Source organism: Podarcis erhardii, assembly GCF_964252035.2.
Source record: "Podarcis erhardii genome assembly, chromosome: 4".
Classification (NCBI taxonomy): domain Eukaryota; kingdom Metazoa; phylum Chordata; class Lepidosauria; order Squamata; family Lacertidae; genus Podarcis; species Podarcis erhardii.
Window position 1 is genome coordinate 100,810,982 of NC_138508.1, and position 21,760 is coordinate 100,832,741.

Consider the following 21,760-nt stretch of genomic DNA (forward strand, 5'->3'; position numbering starts at 1 on the left):
TGTGGCGGCCTGCAAAAACCGCAAGGCATTGTTTCTGCTAAAACAATGAAGCTCACAAGCTAGAAGTGGCATGAATGCCTAATCTCCTGACAACACAGAGAGACTTGTGTGTATCCTGCACCGCAGTGTGCATGCAAGGAAGGGTGTGTGTGTGTGTGTGGGAATTGCAAGCCCAACAGCAAATGAAGCTGTGACCTGCAAGCTATGACTCCTCAGCACCCCCCCACCAACACACACACACACACACACACACACACACACACACACACACCCTAATTGAAGATTAGTAATTAGTGTCTGGAAATTATCGACACAAAACTGGAGGGAAATAAAGTGACACGAAAGGACAATGAAATAATATTTTAATTGGGAAGAGCAGGCGGAAAGTGCCTATAGAGGATTGTTGCGTGTCTTTCTTTCTTTCTTTCTTTCTTTCTTTCTTTCTTTCTTTCTCTCTCTCTCTCTCTCTCTCTCTCTCTCTCTCTGTCTCTTGTTACATTGCAAGGCCACTGTTTCATATAATGTAAGCACAAGATTGCAAAATTGCAATGCAATGTAGGCAGATGAAAAGGTCTACAGCAGCATGTATTATGTATCTAATATGTGTTTTTATACTGCCCTTCAATTATTATCCTTGGGGGGAATTTGCAAAAAAGGAGACCATTTTTAAATATATGTACAAAAAAGCTGTAGTAAGCCAGAAGCAAGAAAAATCATAGAAGCAGCAGAAAATAGGCATTAGAGATGAAAACTGCATCTAAAAGCTTGGGAAAGTCATTGCGTGGTTCTGAAAAGACAGTAAGGGGGTCCTCTCTATGAACATTGTTCTGCAGCAAGGTTTGCCTTCGCTTCGAAGGTCCTTTCTCTTCTAGTCTGCCACCCATCTCACTTTAGATGGAAGGCTCTAGGACCTGCCCCCTGTGTCTCTCCCTACAATCATTCTCTCCAAAACCCCTTTTCCAGATGGGCTTGCTGCTGATATTGGAGCTGTAGGAAGAGAAACTTCAGGGGACATTTTACAGGTGGACAAGCCGCAGGGCTAGGGAAACCAAGCAGGTCTATGTCTAGTCCGTGCCAGGATAGGATACTTCCCAGGAACCACATGTATGGCATCTTGGGTTTCACACTGGAAAAAGATGGGATACGCAAGTAAGTGGATAAAATTAAATCAAATCTGCACCCCATGAAGCTGAGAGAGGTGGCATCTCCCAAGGGGCATCACCCCCATTGGCTCACCCAGCTTCGCTACTGGTTTCCCTGGCCTCTAGGGACAGAGATAGCAAAACTTTGCTGAACACCTTCCCTCTTGTCTAGTAAGGCAGAGAGGAAACTCTTCCATCAGCACCATCTAGCAAGCTAAATGGGTGTTGTGGATGCAGACATGTGGACAACACCAGGTTCCCAATTCCTGTTCTGCGTGATTGTGACAAAACTGGGTTTGGGTTGTGGCCTTGTGCAGCATCTTTGAACCTATCTGGTGACAGGGACAGGGACACTGCTGGAAGTGAGCAGTATGGGTTTTTGATGTTGTTGAGGTGTTTGGCTGCCAGGGGACTACAACACAGAGCTGAGGAATTCAGTACAGCTGCAACACAATGCAGAAACCTGATGAGTTTCAATTTGCTCTTCATTGCTGCTTTGGGAAAGATGTTCTTTGTTTCCTTTGATTCTTCATTCCCTTCTCCCAGGGCAGCCAAAGAACACCACGGTGATTCTCCCACTGAAATGAAGCAGTACTTGTGCATGAGAACTTCCCAGTCTTTTGTCCCTTAAAACATTTATCAGTGTTGGGATAGTTCCATTAAATCTCATCAACTTAAGGCTACAATAAAAACACTTATTTAAGAATGTCATTGATTTCAGAAAAACTTACTTATGAGGTGGTAGGTTCAGTCTTGGAGTCTTAGCGTGATTGAGACTGACTGAGTGAAACTGAGTGTGTAATTAAATTTATTCAGGCAATGAAACAGAGACACGCTGGGATGGGGGAGTTCTTGGGAGTATTATACTGAGTAGGGGTCAGTCAGACAAATCTCTTCCTGCTTATTTAAGGATTTGGGTTGTCTGTAATAATGTGATAATCAGCAATGTTGTATATGTAAAAATATATATGTAAAAAAATGGATGTCAGTACTGGTGGTACTCCATAGCAGTGAGTACAACCCCTCTGCCCAAAAACAAACTCTATACTTTATTATTTTATTATTTATTAAATTTCTATACCTCCCCTCATCTGAGAATCAGAGGGCAGTTTACAGTATAAAAACAGGAAAGTACCCAACATTTTATTAGCTATGCTGTTACCTATTTCACTTATTGGTTGGTTTTGTGTGTGTTTTTTACAAAAAGTCTCAAAGCAACTCACATGGTAGAAATTATAATACAATTCTACCTTAAAAGCAGTAAGAGCAAACCAAAAGCAATCACCACTAATAAGAAAATATTTCCTCCCGTCTCATTCCCCCCACCTAAGCCACAATATAATTGTGGTTTCGAATAATCCCATGCTCTGAAAGAACTGACCATCTTCATTTTGTGTTCCAACTTCCTTTTTTGTTGTTGTTTTTTGTTGTTATTTTTAGAAGTTTCCCTTTAAAAAAAAATCATGACTGTGTTCAACTTTCTTGGCAATTTCCCACTTACATATAGCCTAAATTTGATTTCACTGCTGTAACTGTGTCAAATCTGTTCCAACAACATTTGTGCCTCAAACCAGGTTCTGGGTACCATTTTGGATTAAGAACAAAGTCACCTCCATCTGGTTCATTTATGACCAACTATTCTACATCACAGTTGTTTAGGGTATCTAGAAATTGCCCATCACCCATTACCGATGTCATTGGGGAGTATTATTGGGCTGGTGGGCTGGATCTTTATCTTCTCCAACCCACTAGCCAACTTTGACATGCAGGTGGGGCCAGTCACATGTCAACCATTGACATCATGAGGAAAGCATGTGACTAATTGTGTGGGTAGTGTCACCCATGTGCCAAAGTTAAACTAAGTTAAACTAAGTGGGGAAGGGGTCTGCATCACCAGTTCATTCCCTGAAAGCAATGCACCAGGACTGAACCATGCCCACCCCCACCTATCAGCTAATATCATACAGTCAAGTCAGCTGATTGACAGGTGGGCACAATTGGGGGGGGGAGGGCCTTCTTGGGCTAAGACAGGTGGAGGACCTTAACCCCTGCATTACCACAATTCTCTCCCCCCTTGGATAGCTCCCCGATTTCATTCTTCATTTCAACACCATCGCTTAGCTCAGGTTCAAGGGGGCAATAATACGTAATGCTCTCTGTCGCAAACTACTTTTGGGGCCTGATATTCCCACCCAGAGCAGTTCTGTGACGTTCTGCTAAGAATTCCAGTTTGACTATTCCCTGAGAGGTGGGCCTGTCCTTCCTGTATAGTTTGAACTTGTATCCCACTTGTTTTCCCTATTTCATCAGGTTTCTGTGTGTGTGTGTGTATATATATATATATATATATATATATATATATATATATATATAGTGGTACCTCGGGTTAGACGCTTCAGGTTACAGACGCTTCAGGTTACAGACTCCACTAACCCAGATATAGTACCTTGGGTTAAGAACTTTGCTCCAGGATGAGAACAGAAATCGCACAGCGGCAGCGAAGCAGTGGGAGGTCCCATTCACAAAAGTGGTGCTTCAGGTTAAGAACAGTTCCAGGTTAAGAACAGACCTCCAGAATGAATTAAGTTCTTAACCAGAGGTACCACTGTACATACCCCATGTAAAAATGTTCATTTTATATTTGTCCCCCATGCCCACCATTTTTAAGAGGCATTCTCCCTCCCCCCCCCCCAGCAAATGTCTAGTGCTCCATTTTGAAAAGTCAGTTTTTCTATAGTGATTTAACAATCGTTCCTCCTTTGCAGGGGGTTGTAGCTCTGGGCCAGGTATAGGACTCTCCCCACAACTCTTGGCACCCATAACTAACTATGCCTCCCAGAACCCTCTGGGGAAGTAATGACTGTTTAAAGTGATACCATAGTGCTTTAAATGTGTAGTGTGGATATGGCCAGCACACCAAATCAGGGAACACACAGGTAACGTGTGTATGATTTGATGATGATTTCATTTCCTGGAGCGAGGCTCCAAATATCAAATGAAACTTCAACGCCAAATTTTAAGTCTGGAGAAGAAAAATGAAAGAAAGTGGCCTGGCTGAAAATGAATACAAGAAGCAGATAATTTCAAGCAAACAAAATATTTGGTGTTAGGAAAAAACAGGTGTTTGCTTTTCACCTTCTGTCAAGTGATTTGTTCCTGCTTCACGAGGCCTACCTCCTGTTATTTTACCTTGTTCTTATTTGATCAACCGAACTTTGTTTCATATTCTGCTTATATATTTTAATATAGGGCTTTGGGGGCCGTCAGGCTGATAAGTGGTACAAAAGTAAACATTTTGCTTTCCTTGCTTTAATTAACCTTTGCATGAGAAGAACAACAAATATGATTAAGATATTAACTCACAAAAGTCAAAAGAAAAGCAGATGGAATTAATGGGACTATATCATTGTGTTCTCCATGAAGACCCAACACAGTGCTGCTTGTGCAACAACGGCAAACAGTTGGGAAATATTGGCAGCTGTTTCTCCCAAAGAAGTCTAGACTTATCTAGAAGGCAATATAAGGCATTTTAAAAAAATGAAATAAGTACTGACAATGGCTGTGGTTGAGCAGATGTTGTGGTGGTGACTGTTAGCAGTCTGTAGTTGAACAGGGCAACTTTTAATAATTATACAGTTGAAGATTTCTAACTTTCCAAATGGAGACCTGTGAAATATCATTAAATGGAGGGCAAGGTGACTTTCAAAGCTAGTCTTTAGACAAGCTGTGAGGGCACTCTGCTGTTGCAGATGTGAGAATGAGGTGTCAAAGTTAAATACTAAACACAAAGATTTGCAGGGGAATCAGAAAATACAACGAAGAAAAAAGGGCCTGTGAGGAATTGCTCGACAGAGGGGCTGTTTCTGAGGTTTGCCATCTTCTGTATCAACTGGTTCCTGACTCCATCTGTAGGTCATTTTTGCCTCTTCCACTCAAGGAAAGAGTTGGCATTCTGGACTATTGAATCAATTGCCTTTCTGAATCCAAAAGAGCTACTGTCTTTGGCAAGCAAAACCTTTGGCAGAACAGGGATGTGATGTTGTCATACTTTTTTGGGGGGTGGGGAGCTAAAATTAAGGTGACTTGCTGCTACTATGTGAATATGTTAAACATTTTCATGTTAAGTATGGGAAATATATAAATGGCACTGAGGCAGCAGCAAATGAGGAAAGGCAGTTGGAATATCTGAGAATTGTGAGGAAGGCATTTGTTCCACCCAGTCCCTTCTTGTATGAGGCAGCAGCAGCAGCAGCCGCCCCCCAGTGGGGATGTCCTGGACTATGTGAGACAATAGTCTCACTGCAGATGGTGACAGCAGTCATGGAATTAAAAGACGCCTGCTCCTTGGGAGAAAGGTGATGGCAAACCTAGACAGCATCTTAAAAAGGAGAGACATCACCTTGCCAACAGAGGTCTGTATAGTTAAAGCCATGGTTTTCCCAGTAGTGATGTATGGAAGTGAAAGCTGGACCATAAAGAAGGCTGATCGCCGAAGAATTGATGCTTTTGAATTATGGTGCTGGAGGAGACTCTTGAGAGTCCCATTGACAGCAAGAAGATCAAACGTATCCATTCTGAAGGAAATCAGCCCTGAGTGCTCACTGGAAGGACAGATCGTGAAGCTGAGGCTCCAATACTTTGACCACCTCATGAGAAAAGAAGACTCCCTGGAAAAGACCCTGATGTTGGGAAAGATGGATGGCACAAGGAGAAGGGGACGACAGAGGACGAGATGGTTGGACAGTGTTCTCGAAGCTACAAACATGAGTCTGACCAAACTGCGGGAGGCAGTGGAAGACAGGAGTGCCTGGCGTGCTCTGGTCCATGGGGTCACGAAGAGTCGGACACGACTAAACGACTAAACAACAACAACAACAACAACAAAGAGAATAAAGTCTCTGATTCTTTGGTGCCCTTGTTTTTTCAGTATCTCAGCAGGCACAATGTTCTATAATTGCTGGAACCACCTGTTACAGGTAAAGTTCCTGCGTATTACCCCATTGCCTTGCCATTTACAGTTTTACAGGTATCAGCATACTTTTTGGTAGTTAACTCTGCTGCAAGTGTAGGAAGAATCTGCCCATGACCCAATAATTAAATGCAGCCAACTTTATTTGACTTTGCTAATGTTACCATGCCTATTTTTTCCAATAGTCACATTATACAGTTTTAAAAAAAACTGTACAGAAAATGCAATCTCTTCATGAACTGCTGATATACTTCACTAACACAAGATTACATTTGCTGCAGCTACAGCCCTGGCATTAATAAGAAAAATATACTTGTGTCTAGAGAGGGAGGTGGGTGGGAACCAACATTTTAAAGTCACTCAATGTCATTTGCATGCAGAATTGGGATCCTCTGAATTTTAAACATGTGTAAATCAAGAGAATCATATTAATTTGACTTATTCAATGTGGGAAATAATAGAAAGCATTTACCATGAATGTGACACATATCGAGGTTTCCGGGAAGAATTGTTGTGAAAACTATGACCATTAAAGGCAAGACTCCATGCATTAACATCCACACCACCAAATAATGTAAATAGTGCATGATTAAAGGGGCAGATAAAACAGTGGGAACTCATCCTGACTATTAAAAATTGAGGCTTCATTCTTCTCTCAAAAAAAAGTTTTTGTTTTGTTTCTTAAATCACCACAACCAAATTCTGTTTCCAAAATTATTGACATCACAAAGCTATGCAGTTTTAAAATGTAAGTATTTTTTTTCAATCCAGATCACACATACTAGATATGTGACTATGTATGTGTTTGTGTGTGTTGAGGAACCTGGAAATGGTACGAAATTGAGATTTCTTTATTTCAGTCAGTTATATTTACTAATATAAGCATCTGTCAGGTCTTGGCTTCCATAAACAGATACTCATTCTGGAATTGCCCCCTCTGCCTGCAGCCAGGTGTTGTTCTACTGCAGGCCTATTTTACACACCCAAGGTGCCTGGAGCTGGATCATATTCAAGGTCCTGCTAGCCTACACTAGAGAATCGCTCTTAAAAGGAAAGAATGGGATTACATAAGCATAACTTCAAAAACACAACTGGGGGCAGATACATTATTCTAATTAGCATACTTCAATTCTAGAGCCTGGAGGCGGAGAGATAACTCACATGGGATTTTGTATGTTATGCTTTGTGTTCCCTTAATATGCACTTATTACTTATTGTCTCTGCTATAGCACTGAGGTCAGTGAAATATGAAAAGCATAGTTAAAGGTAAATCCTTTTTTGTTTGGTCTCTCTGGATTACACAACCAGCAGACAGACCACTTTTCAATCTATTTGCTTTCTCATTAAGACTCAAATCTATAATTGGAAACTTGTTCCTGGAGAAAGATCAAACAACTGTTCTGCATTTTGGATGCAACTGAGCCAGGTCCACATAAACATACACACAGAGAACTGAGTGATAGATTTGCATGTGTGGAGAGAGAAATAAAAAGAATTTAAGATAGACATAAGGGGTGTGTGGCTCATAAAGTATATAGTTAATTGCCTGAAGGACTCTCCTTCAGTTACACATAAGAGAAAGAAATGTCTTCCCAACAAAATGCAGATGTGAGCTCATTAAAAAAAAAGTTGGTAATGCAATCATCCTTTGTTCATTTCAGTGTTTGGGATTATAGTAGATTAGATCAGTGTTTCCCAACCTTGGGCCTCCAGCTGTTTTTGAACTACAATTCCTATCATCCCTGACCACTGGTCTTGCTAGCTAGGGATGATGGGAGTTGTAGGCCAAAAACATCTGGAGGCCCAAGGTTGGGAAACACTGGATTAGATGACTGCAACGTGCTCTGTGTGGGGCTTCCCTTGTGCCTGATTTGGGAAATGTACTTTGTGCAGAATGCTGCAGCATGGTTGCTGACATGATACTCTGTCAGCAACACTTCTGCTCATAGATCTGCACTGGTTGCCCATTTGCTACTGGCCCACATTCAAAGTCAACCCCTCAACAGTTGTTTGCTTCGATCTGCAGAACCGGTACTGTAAAGCATGTTCTCCCTAAATGAGAGCATGTGTTACGGTGGGGTCCGCTGAGTCACCCCTCTGTTGCCAGGTAGGGTGATAAATATTACCCTGGCATTTAATTGGATGGCTGTGTTGCTGGGGGAATTTACTTGTTGCAAATTTGGTGGGAGGGATTGAACTGTTTAAATTCAGAGCATGCAGCTTGATGCTTTCTCTTTCGCTGCGTGAGCCGAATCACCCGCCCTGAGTTTGGAAGGTTTTGCTTGACCTTGCTATGCCTGTCATGGGGTCGTCTGCCGTTGGGGCAGGGGCCTGGTAGGAATTTTGTCCATCTGGCTGATTGGCTGAGCCATTCGGTTTTTGCCTACTGCGTAGCAAATCGTCACAACTTGTAAGGTTGGCTGTTAGGCATTGGTTATCAATTGGTTGGAGGAGGGATAAGGATTGGCTGTGCCTGCCTCTCCAATGCTGCTGCGGAAGGGAATTCCATTAAAGGAATCCAGGGGCTTGCCATGATTTCGTCTGAATCCCTGGAGAGGGACTAGGGCGGCAAGCCCTGGGAAGCATGCGGGTGAGCGCTGAGGGCCTGTGACTCAGCTCCATTGCTCCCCAATATTGTTTTCCCTTACCGGTATCTGATGGAGTTCGGATGTCAGTTCTGTCCCCAGGCGGGGGGGACGGGGACAGATAGTCTTAACCAATGCCTAAGCAACCACTCATAAAAATTGTATTTTAATAAAGTTGTGGCCAAAATTATGCCAAAAACCCAAACAAAAAATTATGTGTGAGTTATTTGAAGGGTGGCTTTGGGACCTCGACACGCAACAGGTGCCAGGCAATATTTGTTCCACACTTGTAATCCATTGTTCTACTGGCATGAGAGCAACTACAGTTTGAAACTTTCATATAGCCACTGCCCATTCCTCCACTCTCATTATGCCAGCTTCTGCCCTGCCCCATTCGCCACCTTAGACAGATGAAGGCAGAAGGAGCAGGTCCATCCCAGCCCTATTATTCTGCCTGTGTCCTTCTCTGTCTGCTTCCCGCAACTTCTTCCTTTCCACATGGGTCATGGAAGCTGAGGGAACCCAATCACTCCGTACCCTGTGCCCACGCCTGTGTGTGAGAGAGGAGAGGAGGGGAGAAAGAGCTGACAACGGCCCTGTCATGGCTTTCTAAACCACGGGGCCAAACACACATTTATTTTACTTGGTGTCTCATCAGTTGATTATTCAGTACCCAAAGATTTGGATCTGAAAAGGTGAACTGCCTCCTTTGGAAGACATTGAGTTTGAAAGGATACCTGTGAGATGAAATCTCTGGACATGTGTTTGATTTGTGTAAGCTGTCACTTGAAAATAGCAGTCATTAAATAACCAACATGCTTCCATGAACTCATCACAGCTCTCTTCTTTCACTTCTCTACACATGGAGAGAAAAAATGTGCTCACCCATCCCCACCATTTTGTCCTCCACCAGCCCCAGCCAAGCTTTCCACATGTTGAAGTTCTGGAGGGGGGAAGCCTGTCGAAGTTGCCACATTATAACTGTCCTAAGGTAGGGCTGCCATACATCTGGAATTTCTGGACATATCCACGATTCATCCATCGAAAATAGTGTTGGGGCAGAATTTTCAAAACCCAGTTAAATTGTCCGGGGAAACCTGGGTGCATTTCCTAAAACATAGCTTTAAATTTGGATATTTCTTTGGGAGAGTTTGCCAAAAGAGCTCAACAACTTTTGTTGTGTTTTGGATTTTCACTTTTTGAAATATGGCAACCCTATCTAAGGTCATCTGGAGGCCTAAACATCTGAAATTATGACACTCCACCCCATTATCAGAAGACTCAAAGCATGCATTTGCGCCTTGGTACCATCAGTCAAAGTCTTCATCAATCACACATTAATATGCAGATTTTAATTAGGTTTTAATTCAAGATGTTCATTGTAATAATATTTTAAAAAGACAGTGCTTTGGGGAATGACAATGATGTTTACCTCTTAAGTCAGGTAATGGTTTTTAGATGATTTTATAAGAAGGATATTATTTGTCTGTGTTATTTAATCACGAGGAACAGTTGTGCTCATTAAATATGCTAAAAATATCATTTACATGATGGGCTGCTATATGGTGGATGAGAAGGAGGAAAATGTGACACAAGACTATGTCAATTTTTAAGATCAAGTTGGATAGTGATTATTGCAAACTATTATCCCTGTGAAAGTTCTTACTCTCACAAAAGTGCTTGGAGGAAAATTACTACTACTACTATTAATTATTATTATTTGGACATTCTTCAGCCATGGCTCTCAGAAAACAAAACGTAAAGACGCAATATAAATTAACCAACAGCTGGTTACTAACACAGCACTGTTGCAGCAAAATGAAAACGGTGTAAATAAGGAGATATGAGGTCTTCTCATCAGACTACTTGGAAATGTGGGCACTGTGTGTAGCAGATAATTGTACCTCACCCAAGAATGGCATGAGTCTGCCATGAAAAATGGAACCTCCTGGTCTCATTTCCTCCTAACCATGAGAATGAGAAGGATGCTCCACAAGTAATAGGACAAACAAAGAAAAGCCACTTTGAGGGTTGCTGGATTTTTTTTTTACAGTCAACCTGTATATAAATTTAATGAAATAAATAAAATTAATGCAAATGCAATATTGACTAAATTGTGACCATTTTGCAAAACTGACTAGGTAGATGGCTTGTGAGCATTTTACCTTATGTTGTAAGGGTTCCAATTTAAGGGGGGGTCATTTTTCATACTTACCTTTGTACTTTTAATTTTGTCTTAAAAAAAATTATTTGTATATCAGAATTTGAATTTGCCACCCTAGACAGAGTTCTCAGAACAAAACAAAATAAAAATGAGGTGTATTGAGGTACAATGTCTTATTACAACATTGTTCTGCATGAGAAGTTATAGAGGGAGTGTCATAAAATGAAACTTCATACCTAGCACTATAGATTAATGATGGTTTAACACCATGCTTTTCTGGGATGGATTTCTTTTTAATTCTATCCTTTGTTGTTACCTTAGCTGAAATGCCTCATATTAGAAGTGATAACTTTATATGGGTTCTTTTCAGCACCTAACATAAAAGTTGATTTTAAGTCTGCATTTATGAGTCTCATTTTTGTATCACTTGGTACATTTCAGTGTTGCAAAAATGCTATCCAAGCTTAGCAAAAATTTCCTTTTGGGAAATGTTTTTTTCCTAGAATTTACATTTCCCCACCTTTAATGTGTGTGCATATATATATAGAGAGAGAGATAGAGAGAGATAACCCAATTACAAATCCCAAAATGCAATATACGAAATCAATATGCAGACTAAGTATATTTAAAATAGAAATGATCCATTTTGTCAGTTGCTTACCTAAACATGAAAGTTGCAGTAGTAGGTCTAACAAGAGCTTTCATTGGCATTGTGTGTATCATAATCTTGGACCTGCATAACAGTTTGATCTTCTTGCAGTCCATGGGACTCTCAAGAGTCTCCTCCAGCACCATAATTCAAAAGCAACAATTCTTCGGCGATCAGCCTTCTTTGGAGCTGAACCATAAAGTAGGCTGATCGTTGAAGAATTGATGCTTTTGAATTATGGTGCTGGAGGAGACTCTTGAGAGTCCCATGGACTGCAAGAAGATCAAACCTCTCCATTCTGAAGGAAATCAGCCCCAAGTACTCACTGGAAGGACAGATGAGGCTCCAATATTTGGCTACCTCATGAGAAGAGAAGACTCCCTGGAAAAGACCCTGATGTTGGGAAAGATTGAGGGCACAAGGAGAAGGGGACAGAGGACGAGATGGTGGGACAGTGTTCTCGAAGCTACTAACGTGAGTTTGACCAAACTGCAGGAGGCAGTGGAAGACAGGAGGTGCCTGGTGTGTTCTGGTTCATGGGGTCACAAAGAGTCGGACACGACTAAACAACTAAACAACAACAACAATGCATGTTTAATAACGAAGTTGTATCATCAGTTTTTCACCAATATTGCATATCCCGATAAAGCTGTTAGCAAAATTTTCACCACAGTGTATAAGATCTGGGAGGACTGTGACCAATTTCTGCCAAAAGCAAAACCTAGAGGTAACCGTGGAAGCTCCCTTCTTAGAAAAAATACATTCGAGGGATTTCAAAGGAAATAAAAATACAGATAGCAACTTCTGGAGGTTGGGATTTTCCACACCCCTAATCCTGGTAACAAGGGGGTCCTTTCTGGTTCAATGGGTCCTAACAAAGAATGAAAGGAGCTGTCAGATTTGGTTCTCTCTATTTCTCATTTTTCCAATTTTTAATTCAGTACTCCACATTCATTTCCTGGTGAAGACTGGTCAGCATGTTGTATGCATTTCTTTTAAAGTACACATTTTTGTATGCAGTTTTTGACTAGTGTGCACATTTTTTTGCAAGCAGAAACTCCTGCTATAATTCTATTTTCGCTATTATAATCATTTTTATGCACCTCCCTCATGTATTTATTTATGTAAACATTGGTTGGAGAATTGCATCACAAAATTCAGATAAGTGTGAATTTCAAAGGATCGCTGTGTTTCAGTTCCCACATCATTTGGAAAGTGCAGATTTGATAAAGGGGGTTGTGGAATATATATATATATATATATATATATATATATATATATATATATCACACACCTTTAAGATTGCATTGCAGAAATTGCATAACACCATGTTTGATTGAGCACAAACCTCCCTCGTTCTGTTTTTCATTACATCAGGGCCATTCTAAAAATACCTACTCGGTTCCATGGATATTCATTTTGCATTAACATTAACAGCAAGGGAGCACACATTAATCCAACCCAGAGAAAATAAAACTTAATTACTACACAATTAAAAAAGAAACACAAAATAACTGTGCTCATTATTTTAATTCCTCTGAATTTATTTAAGATCAAAATAAAAACACTGTCTGCTAATCAATCTGTCAAGGAGCCAAGGCAACAGAGAAAATATACGAGTCAGTGAGGAAATGGAATTAAATGCTTACTTACCATCTGGCTTAGTGAACCCCGGCTGGGCACTCTGATACACAAAACCAGCACTTGTCTCCCCCCCCCCCTTCTGTCTCATGGCAGCAATTGCTTGCTGTTTCCCCCCTGGCACAAAACCATCTCTGATCTGACATCATGCCTCAGGTGTACAGGCTGCTGGTGGTTTCTCCCTGAAGCTCGCACTGGCACTCCACAGGGATGCATGCTAAGTCCATATCTGTATTCGTTGTATACATATGATTGCATTTCATCTGACCCTTCTACTGCAATTATTAAGTTTGCTGATAACACCACCATAATGGGTTTAATTACAGGCGGAGATGAATCTGCATACAGGGGGAGGTTCAAAAGGTATCCGCATGGCTCAGAGAACAATCTGCACCTAAACATTGGCAAGACAAAGGAGATGGTGTTGGACTTTCGGAGGAAGAGAGGGGAGCTAGCCCCGTTGTATATCGGAGGGGGGGTGGCTGTGTGGAGAGAGTCTCTTTCTTTAAATTCCTGGGAGTCCATCTTAGTGAAGACCTTACGTGGAAGGTCAATACAGCTCAGGTGGTTAGGAAGGCCCAACAGAGACTTCATTTCCTTAGGGTCTTGTGAAAGAACAATGTTAGACAGTAACTGATGATTTCCTTCTATCGGTCCATGATAGAAAGTGTTGTCTCATACTGTATTACGGTGTGGTACACTGGTTTGACCAAACTGCGGGAGGCAGTGGAAGACAGAAGTGCCTGGCGTGCTCTGGTCCATGGGGTCATGAAGAGTCGGACACGACTAAACAACAACAACACTGGTTTGACAGCCATGGACAGAAAGTCCCTACAGAAGGTGGTGAAGACAGCACATGATATCATGGGCTGTCGCCTGAGTCCGCTAGATGTTATCGCAGGAGACCGTTGCCTCAGAAGAACGAGGAACATTCTCAGGGATGACTCACACCCTGCAGCACCTTTTTAATCCGGGCAGGAGATATAGAAGCATGATACGCCAGACCAACAGGTTAAAGAACAGTTTCTACCCATGGGTCATGAGGCTGCTGAATGGAAGACAGCAACATTGCAGCCGACGTTTGGGGTTGGTGGTCGTACGACAGCACACAGAGTGTAACAAGGACTGAGAGATTGGGGGGGAGGGGAGCTCGCTTAATCTCACTGTAAACAAGTGGTACAGTGACAATAAAGTATTTCTATTTCTCCTCTTCATCACTGTTGGAGCAGAACCTCCTTCAATGAAAAATTAAGCAGTCATTGATCAGTTTCATATGTTACCCATTATTTCAAAGGACTATTTTAATTTTAATTTAATTTTATTTACCTTTAGAGCTCTGAATAGCCAGGAACTGGGTTACTTCAAGAAAGGCCTCCCATATCCATCTAGTAAAGGCTGGGAGTCATCATGTTTCTGGTCAACTTCTGAAACCTCACCAGGCATTATACCGGACCAGGTGTTATCTGAAATCATTTATGTGGGATGGAATTCCATATACTAGACCCGCACCCAGTGTCCTGGTGGATGCAATCACTTCTCACAATTTCCCCCACCTCCACTCCACCACAGTCTTCCTGTGTTAAGTGGGAAGGGCAGAAAAAAGATGGCATGTTCAGTGGAATGTGCATACCATCATTACCATTATTGGGGGTTCTGCACAAATGGGAATTCCTGAGTGCAGGAAGACTTCTAATCCCTTTCATCTGAATGTGCTTACACCACCCCTTCAGACTTTCCCACTTAACACAAGGAAATCACTTGCAGGGGTGTGGATCGAAAGCATCCTCTGCTACCATTTGTTGGGATTTAGGCTGCTCTGGGGTCACCCGGAGGCCCCCTCAGTCTCCCTGACCTTTCCGAGTGTCCTCCCGGTAAGCACAACTCTGGAATGGCACATCCCTTCATTCCAGTGTGCCCTTCAGCGACATAAACCAGCTTGATTTATGCACACTAATGTGGCATAGCACAGCAAGAAGAATGAACCATCCGTAGATCTAAACTACTAAACTATCTAAACTACGTATTTATTTACACTATATACAGACACAGAATCATGGCTGTGAACAAAGAAGATGGAAGCAACGCATAATTCCTTCTGTTCCCATGCTTCCAAAGAATGGAATGTCAACACACAGAGCATGTGATCTAGTAGTCACACACACACTGCAGCACGGGAGAGAATGAAAATCCTGACAGTTTCTGTGTGTGGCCCCATTGCCCTTTAACCACATTTGGAGTGAATGCCTGAAAAGGGTGATCTACCTTTCCCTTTGGGGTGCAATCCTACCCCCTCCTGCCAGTGGGGCTTTGTACTGTGGCCATAGTGGAAGGAGAAGAGGCAGGACATTGACCCTGATCTGTCCAGGGCCAGGCTTGATGCTGTCATGCGACAGTAGTGAGACCAGCTTGGGAAACAGCAAACTCTGGGCTGGCTCAGCCCCCGACCTTCCCACCTGCAGAACAACCCATTTCAACTGTTTCCATTGCCTGTGGCTGGAGGGAATCCTACAAGCAGGCCTGGGGCCTGCCCTTCTATACATCTGGCAGCCAGTGGGAGGCTAGCTTAGTCTGGAGAACTTGGCAGCAGGACACCATCACTGATTCCAAAACCCCTCTCAACCCAGCATAAGCAAGGTTGGACTGCTTGCTTAATCACTTGACAGTAAACCTTATGACTTTGTATGATGAACCTATGGCAAATCTTCAACTATGGGTAAGCACTCACAGTAGGTGGCAGGCAAAAAGATTTCTGGATTTCCTTTTTGATTAAATTCTCTTCTATTAGTGTAAATATGGACGTTCCATGTTAAATAGCTTGGCAGTGAAAACCAATTTTCCTACATGGGGTTTGCCTTTGGAAGCTTCCTTCCAGATTAGCACCCTTCCCATGGGACCTTCATTCACAAAAAAGAGAAGCAGGGTCAGAAGTCCACTTGACTGCCTCCTCTAACTGATGTTCTAGCTCGATGTTCCATTCCACTTAAAGACCACACTTGCAAGCAGGCAGGACTTAGAGACACCCACTCATAGGCCAGGCTCTCTATCTGGATAGGTCAGGCCTCAGGAGAGATGTACTTGGTGAGCTCATAAAGGCTTACTCGCTGACATTAGGGTCTGACCTCCCTATCAGGGAGCAGCACCAGATTTAGAATGGTTCCCTGAGCCGAGAGGGCACAATATTATACTTGAGAAGATTCATTTTGGAGCACTAATGTTTGGCCGCGCACAAGGTGGCATATTGTGAAAGATTACTAAAGTCTGCCTGTGCAGGGAGGGAGCAGCCTGGCCTTCAATCAGCGTGGTTATAAAGCCTGTCCTACTGACCAACCTCTCTTGGCCTGGATAGAACAGCTAGCTCAGGGAGGTAGCCCCAACCTTCCAACATTTGGGGAGGGCAAATAGGGACACACAGCCTCTCACCATCCCACTGCCCCCACCACGCACCTGCTCTTGCCCACCACTCCCTGCTTTCTTGTTCTCCCTTCCGACCTTCGCTTGCCATGGCCTCCCCCGAGTCAGGTCCAACCCTGGTGACTCATGTCAGGGTGCCAGTCTTAAATGGGACATTCCTGGATCCAAGCAGGGATTGGCTTCTGTGATCCAGGATGTCCCACTTAAAAGGGGACAGTTGTGGGGTATGGGAGCCAGCCAGCCTAGCCTTAGAGACCACTTACATAGAGGGCCTACTATGATGTCAATTTTAAAGGAATCTTGTGGTGAGACATCCTCTATTTGGCAGTATTCTACCTGCTCTTACAAGTTTTGGCAAGTTGAAAGGGGATTAAGGGCCATGAGGAGATGTGATTTGGCAAAGCCAATAGAGGGAAAGCAGTAAATCTTTTGAAAAATGAAAGTAATTGTGATATATTCCTCATCATGATGAACAGTGGAGAGTTTTCATAATTACTAGTTCTCGTCTGGTGCTTCCCAGACAAAACAGGTTTGCTCATTAAAATAAATTAAGTTCGTGAAATCAACTTCCCAGTGGATCATAACCACGACCCTGCCCAGAGATCTTTCCATTTGAGTTATAGCACTATATGTGCAAAACATATGTTTTAGAACATGTCGAGGCATTGGGGGCCTGTTCCGTTTTTGTTACGTTCTCGCAACAGCTTAATTAGTTCATTTTTAAAAAGAAAAAGAAGGCCCCCCCCCATTACAGAAGTTTAAATGGTGCTATAGTGAAATCTGGCATGAGACAATTGAGATTGTTTTATGAACAAATGAAAGAGGACTCTATTGTACAGTGGTACCTCTGGTTAAGAACTTAATTCGTTCCGGAGGTCCATTCTTAACCTGAAACCGTTCTTAACCTGAGGTACCACTTTAGCTCATGGGGCCTCCTGCCGCTGCCGCACAATTTCTGTTCTCATCGTGAGGTAAAGTTCTTAACCCGAGATACTACTTCCAGGTTAGAGGAGTCTGTAACCTGAAGCATTTGTAACCTGAGGTACCACTGTAATGGAGGGGTCAGAAGGGTCTTGGCATACAACCTGGCAAAAAATCCTCCTCACAACAATATGCTATAACAGTGGCTCCCAAAATCCCCTATCCTCCGCCATGGACCACTTGGAAATCCCTGGGAGTTTTGGTGAACCACTTAGTGGTTTTTACTCCTGTTGTAGCAACTGTAATGCACCGTGCTGGATAATTTGTGTTTTCATTGCTTATTTCATTGATTTCTATTAATTTACCAGCTCTTGGGTTTTTTCTGGTTCTTAATCCTTTCCACTCCTTTCAAGTCACTTTCTCCTGCTCTGTCTTTCACACACCTAATCTTCTCCACTCCACTCAAGTGCTTCTCTCCCCCCCTTCACTTCTGGTCCATCCTGCTCATCTTGTGGGTAGACCACTGGCTTCTGAGAGTGACTCAGCAGCTGCAGCTTCCACCATTCCCAGCCCCTGTCCCTGCCATTCTTCACAGATGTGCTGTGGACCACTTGGGTGAAGGAGTTCACAGGCCACAGTTTGGAAACCCCTGTGCTAGAGGAAAAGAACAGGACATGGCTATCTCCCTGCTGTGAGCTTCCCATGGTGTCCAGCTAGTTAGTGGTAGAAACTGAGGGGCTGAACCAGAAGACAAAAAATACATTTCCATGGCCTGTAAGCTGAAGCTCAACTCTAGAACATGCATTTAAACAAGTTGTATGAGGCAGCCAAACAGTGCTTTGCTGTCTCCGTATGTTGAAAAATGAGAAATAATTGGCCCACAATGCAGCAGCAGACAAGGAAAACTGGCCAAGAAAGGATGTCACTTGGGGTTTTTTTGGTTTTTGGTTTTTGTCTGGAGACAATCATAGAAGTGATTACAAATTGCAACAGGCAAGGTTTTGTAAGTAGATTTCTGATAGGGTGGCTAATTAAATTGGCTCCCTCAGTCATCAGCATTAAACAGTTCATTAAGTGTGTTTCATCAAGGAAAAATGAAAAGCAAATAGATAAAAGAAATGTTCATGTGTCTTCTTCACTTGATAGAGGGGTGTGTTTTTTTGACCCATATGGAGTGGCTTCTAGAAGTGTCTTCCTTTGTTAATTTTGGTGCCCTTTTTGTATGGCTATTTATTAGATACCATTCAAAACCCACACAGACTGTTATGCAAAACAGAGGAAAGTGGGGCAGGGGAAGAAATAAGGCAGCTGCAGATGGCTGATTTAACTCTCTAATGAACCAGCAAGCCCTCAGCGTTAAGCTGAGCTTTCTCCACAGGACTGGCAGAAGCCTCGCTCGTTTCACTGTTTTCTGTTTGGATTTTTTTATATATATATATTTTTGCATCAGCAGAGTGCTTTGATTTTCTGGCAAACAAACAAATAAATAAATAAACAAACAAACAGGAATCTCAAAAGCTCCTGTTTATGAGGTGCCCTCACAAGCTTTCCTGCTTCACGAGAGGATCACATAGAGCGTCCTCTCAGGCTTTTACTCTTCAGAGTTGAGTTTTCAAAGCGAAACTTCAGCTCAAATAATGAAAGAGAGACAGGCAGAGAGAAAAGGGAAATTGAGCACACCCTGAGCTGCCTACCCCTCATCTCCTTCTGGAGTTTTCCTATCTAATGATCTCAGCCAACATTCAGGCTCAGCTGGTAAATTAGAGCCAGCTGTTCCCTGTAAGCCCTTTCACCAGCAGTGCTTCCCCAAAAGACCCTTGAAACCATTGCAATATACTTTATCCTATCCAGAGACATTGACCAGGCATTGTGGTACAAGAGGGAGAGTTGGGAGGTGGCAGGGAGGTGTGAATGCTCTGGTGAGAGCACTGGGTTGGCTCTGCTGCGATATCTGTGCCACAGCAGCCTTCTCATCACCTCATCCCACCTTGCCGGTAACTTGTAGTGATACCTGTGCTGGGAGGCCAGGTAAGCACCACCACCCTTCCCCTCCATTCACTCCTGTTTAGAAGCTCATCCACTCATTACACTAAATTCAGGTACAAGCTGTCTCAACACATGGACTAGGACTAGGGGGACCGGGGTGCAAATCCCCACTCGGCTATGAAGCTCACTGGGTGACCTTGGGCCAGTCACCCTCCCGGTCCCCACTTGTGACTCTCCCCCTTAGCAAGTCCCATGGAACTCAATGGGAATTCATCTGAGCAGACATGTGCTTGTGCAGCATATGTGGACAGCACCAATTCTCACGCTAGGGATCATTAAGAAAGTCCCCTTGCAAAGCTGGCAGGGTGAAAAACAGCCAAACTGCTTTTAGTAGTGCAGCAGAGGGAACTGCAGCAGGAGTCGCTTGTCTTCTTCCTCCCCCTGCCCTTGAATAGTCTCGAAGGCTCTTTTCTTTCATTGGGATGCTGTATCCATTGCTTGTCAATAACCTGTTCTGCACCAGGTTTCTGAAGGTGACTATGTTAGTAAGCTGCCCCTATCAGTTTTCTTTAGATATAAAAAAGTAGGAATATTTTATCTCACAATAGATTTGGCTTGACTTACTATAGAGCAGGTGCAACTCAAACTCAACTATTTGTTATAGCGAGTTGTGAGGGAAATGGATCGGAAGCAGTTCCATGGGGTTTTGTATCCATACACACACACACACACACACACACACACACACACACGTATGTATGTATATGCACTGGAGAGAAGATTATTTTGCCCTTGTCAGACTTTACTATTTAAGCTCTAGAGATGCAAGTGGGTGGAATAAATCCACTGTACTCCAGTGCATGTTAACCAGTTTTCTTATATGCCCTCCCCTACCAAAAGGCAAAACAGATATAACGTTCCTTTATTTTTCCAGGTGGGGAAAGGGGACCAGCAAATTGGACTTGCAGCAAAGCATACAAACACACACCCTGGTCTCAATGCACTTGCAGATATAGTTATATCAAGCTTCTTTTTGTGTGAATATTTTGTGAATATGAGGGTCTTTGCATATGAGCCCATTTAGGATCCCCCCCCCCCCGCTGCTGATCTCTCAATGTGTACATGTGCTCCATAATATAAATATTATATTCAAATTAAGAGAAGGAAACCTTTGTGTTATTTTTGTTTTTTGGGGAAAAAATGGATAGTAAACTGTGGGCATGGTCTAATTCTGGAATGATTTGTAGAAATTATGGCTAAACTGGAATTCAGGAGTGGAAAGAAGCAGGAATGTCTGGTGGGGAGGGGAGGGGCTGTGAACAGCATTGCTGCATGGGATGCCAGAGAATCCAAACCACTCAAACTTCATCTCTTCTCTTCCCTACCCTTCACCATCTTGGGACATGGTAGCACTGCCACTTCTGAGGCCAGGTCCATGGTTCTGTTTCTCCCTGCCAGCCTTTCTTGATATACCACAAAAATAAATAAAGCACAACACCAGGCAACACACTCATCTCCATGTCCAGGTCACATTGCATTGAACCATTATGTCTCTGGGTGGAGAGAAGTGTTATGTGTGGCATTGGGGATTAAGAAGAAGAAGAGTTTAGATTTGATATCCCGCCTTTCACTCCCTTTAAGGAGTCTCAAAGCGGCTAACAATCTCCTTTCCCTTCCTCCCCCACAACAAACACTCTGTGAGGTCAGTGAGGCTGAGAGACTTCAGAGAAGTGTGACTGGCCCAAGGTTACCCAGCAGCTGCATGTGGAGGAGTGGGGAAGCAAACCCGGTTCACCATATTACGAGACTACTGCTCTTAACCACTACACCACACTGGCTTTCTTCTCCCTTATAAGACTGACATTACATTGTGATTTCATGTTCCATGTGATTTTGCTGTTGGAGATGATGGGAATACACACAACGCGATAACATTGCGAAATGGGGTAGCTGGGCATTACAGTGAAGAGAACTCAAAATAAAATAGAAAAATTGGTTAATTGCTGTGTAGTGCATAATCCGTGGTAGATGTTAAAAGCCCCACTGAGAGGATAAATCATGTTGTCCTAACAGGCAAAGCCATGTAACTTAAATCTTTCACAAGGATGCAGTCTGGGTCACAGAGTGGAAGATTTTCTAATTGTGTTGTTTTTGAAGACAGACCTGCATTTTAAGTGTTTAAACCTACTGCTATAAGACAGATAACACTGAATTGTTAATGCTAAAGATGTGAATCCAAATTAGGAAGAGGGTTTAAGAGGAGCCTGTTCCTCTGTGCAATCCATAGGCTTT

The 21,760-nt window shown here is 42.8% G+C and overlaps 1 protein-coding gene across 5 annotated transcripts in view; it reads right to left on the reverse strand.

Moving 5' to 3' along the window:
* Positions 1-21,760, reverse strand: part of LOC309339851 (uncharacterized protein) — a 160,648-nt gene that overhangs the window by 51,880 nt on the left and 87,008 nt on the right. The window contains exons 4-5 of one of the 5 annotated variants that reach the window (XR_014155560.1): positions 1,606-1,720; positions 418-1,126 (exon numbers count right to left, since the gene is read on the reverse strand). The exons of 2 other annotated variants lie outside the window; for them this stretch is intronic. The gene's annotated coding sequence lies outside the window, so the exon portion shown is untranslated. Of the gene's footprint in view, positions 1-417; positions 1,127-1,605; positions 1,721-12,057; positions 12,381-14,476; positions 14,614-21,760 lie in introns of those variants that run through there. 2 more of the 5 variants (XR_014155561.1, XR_014155559.1) reach the window with 2 other exon arrangements.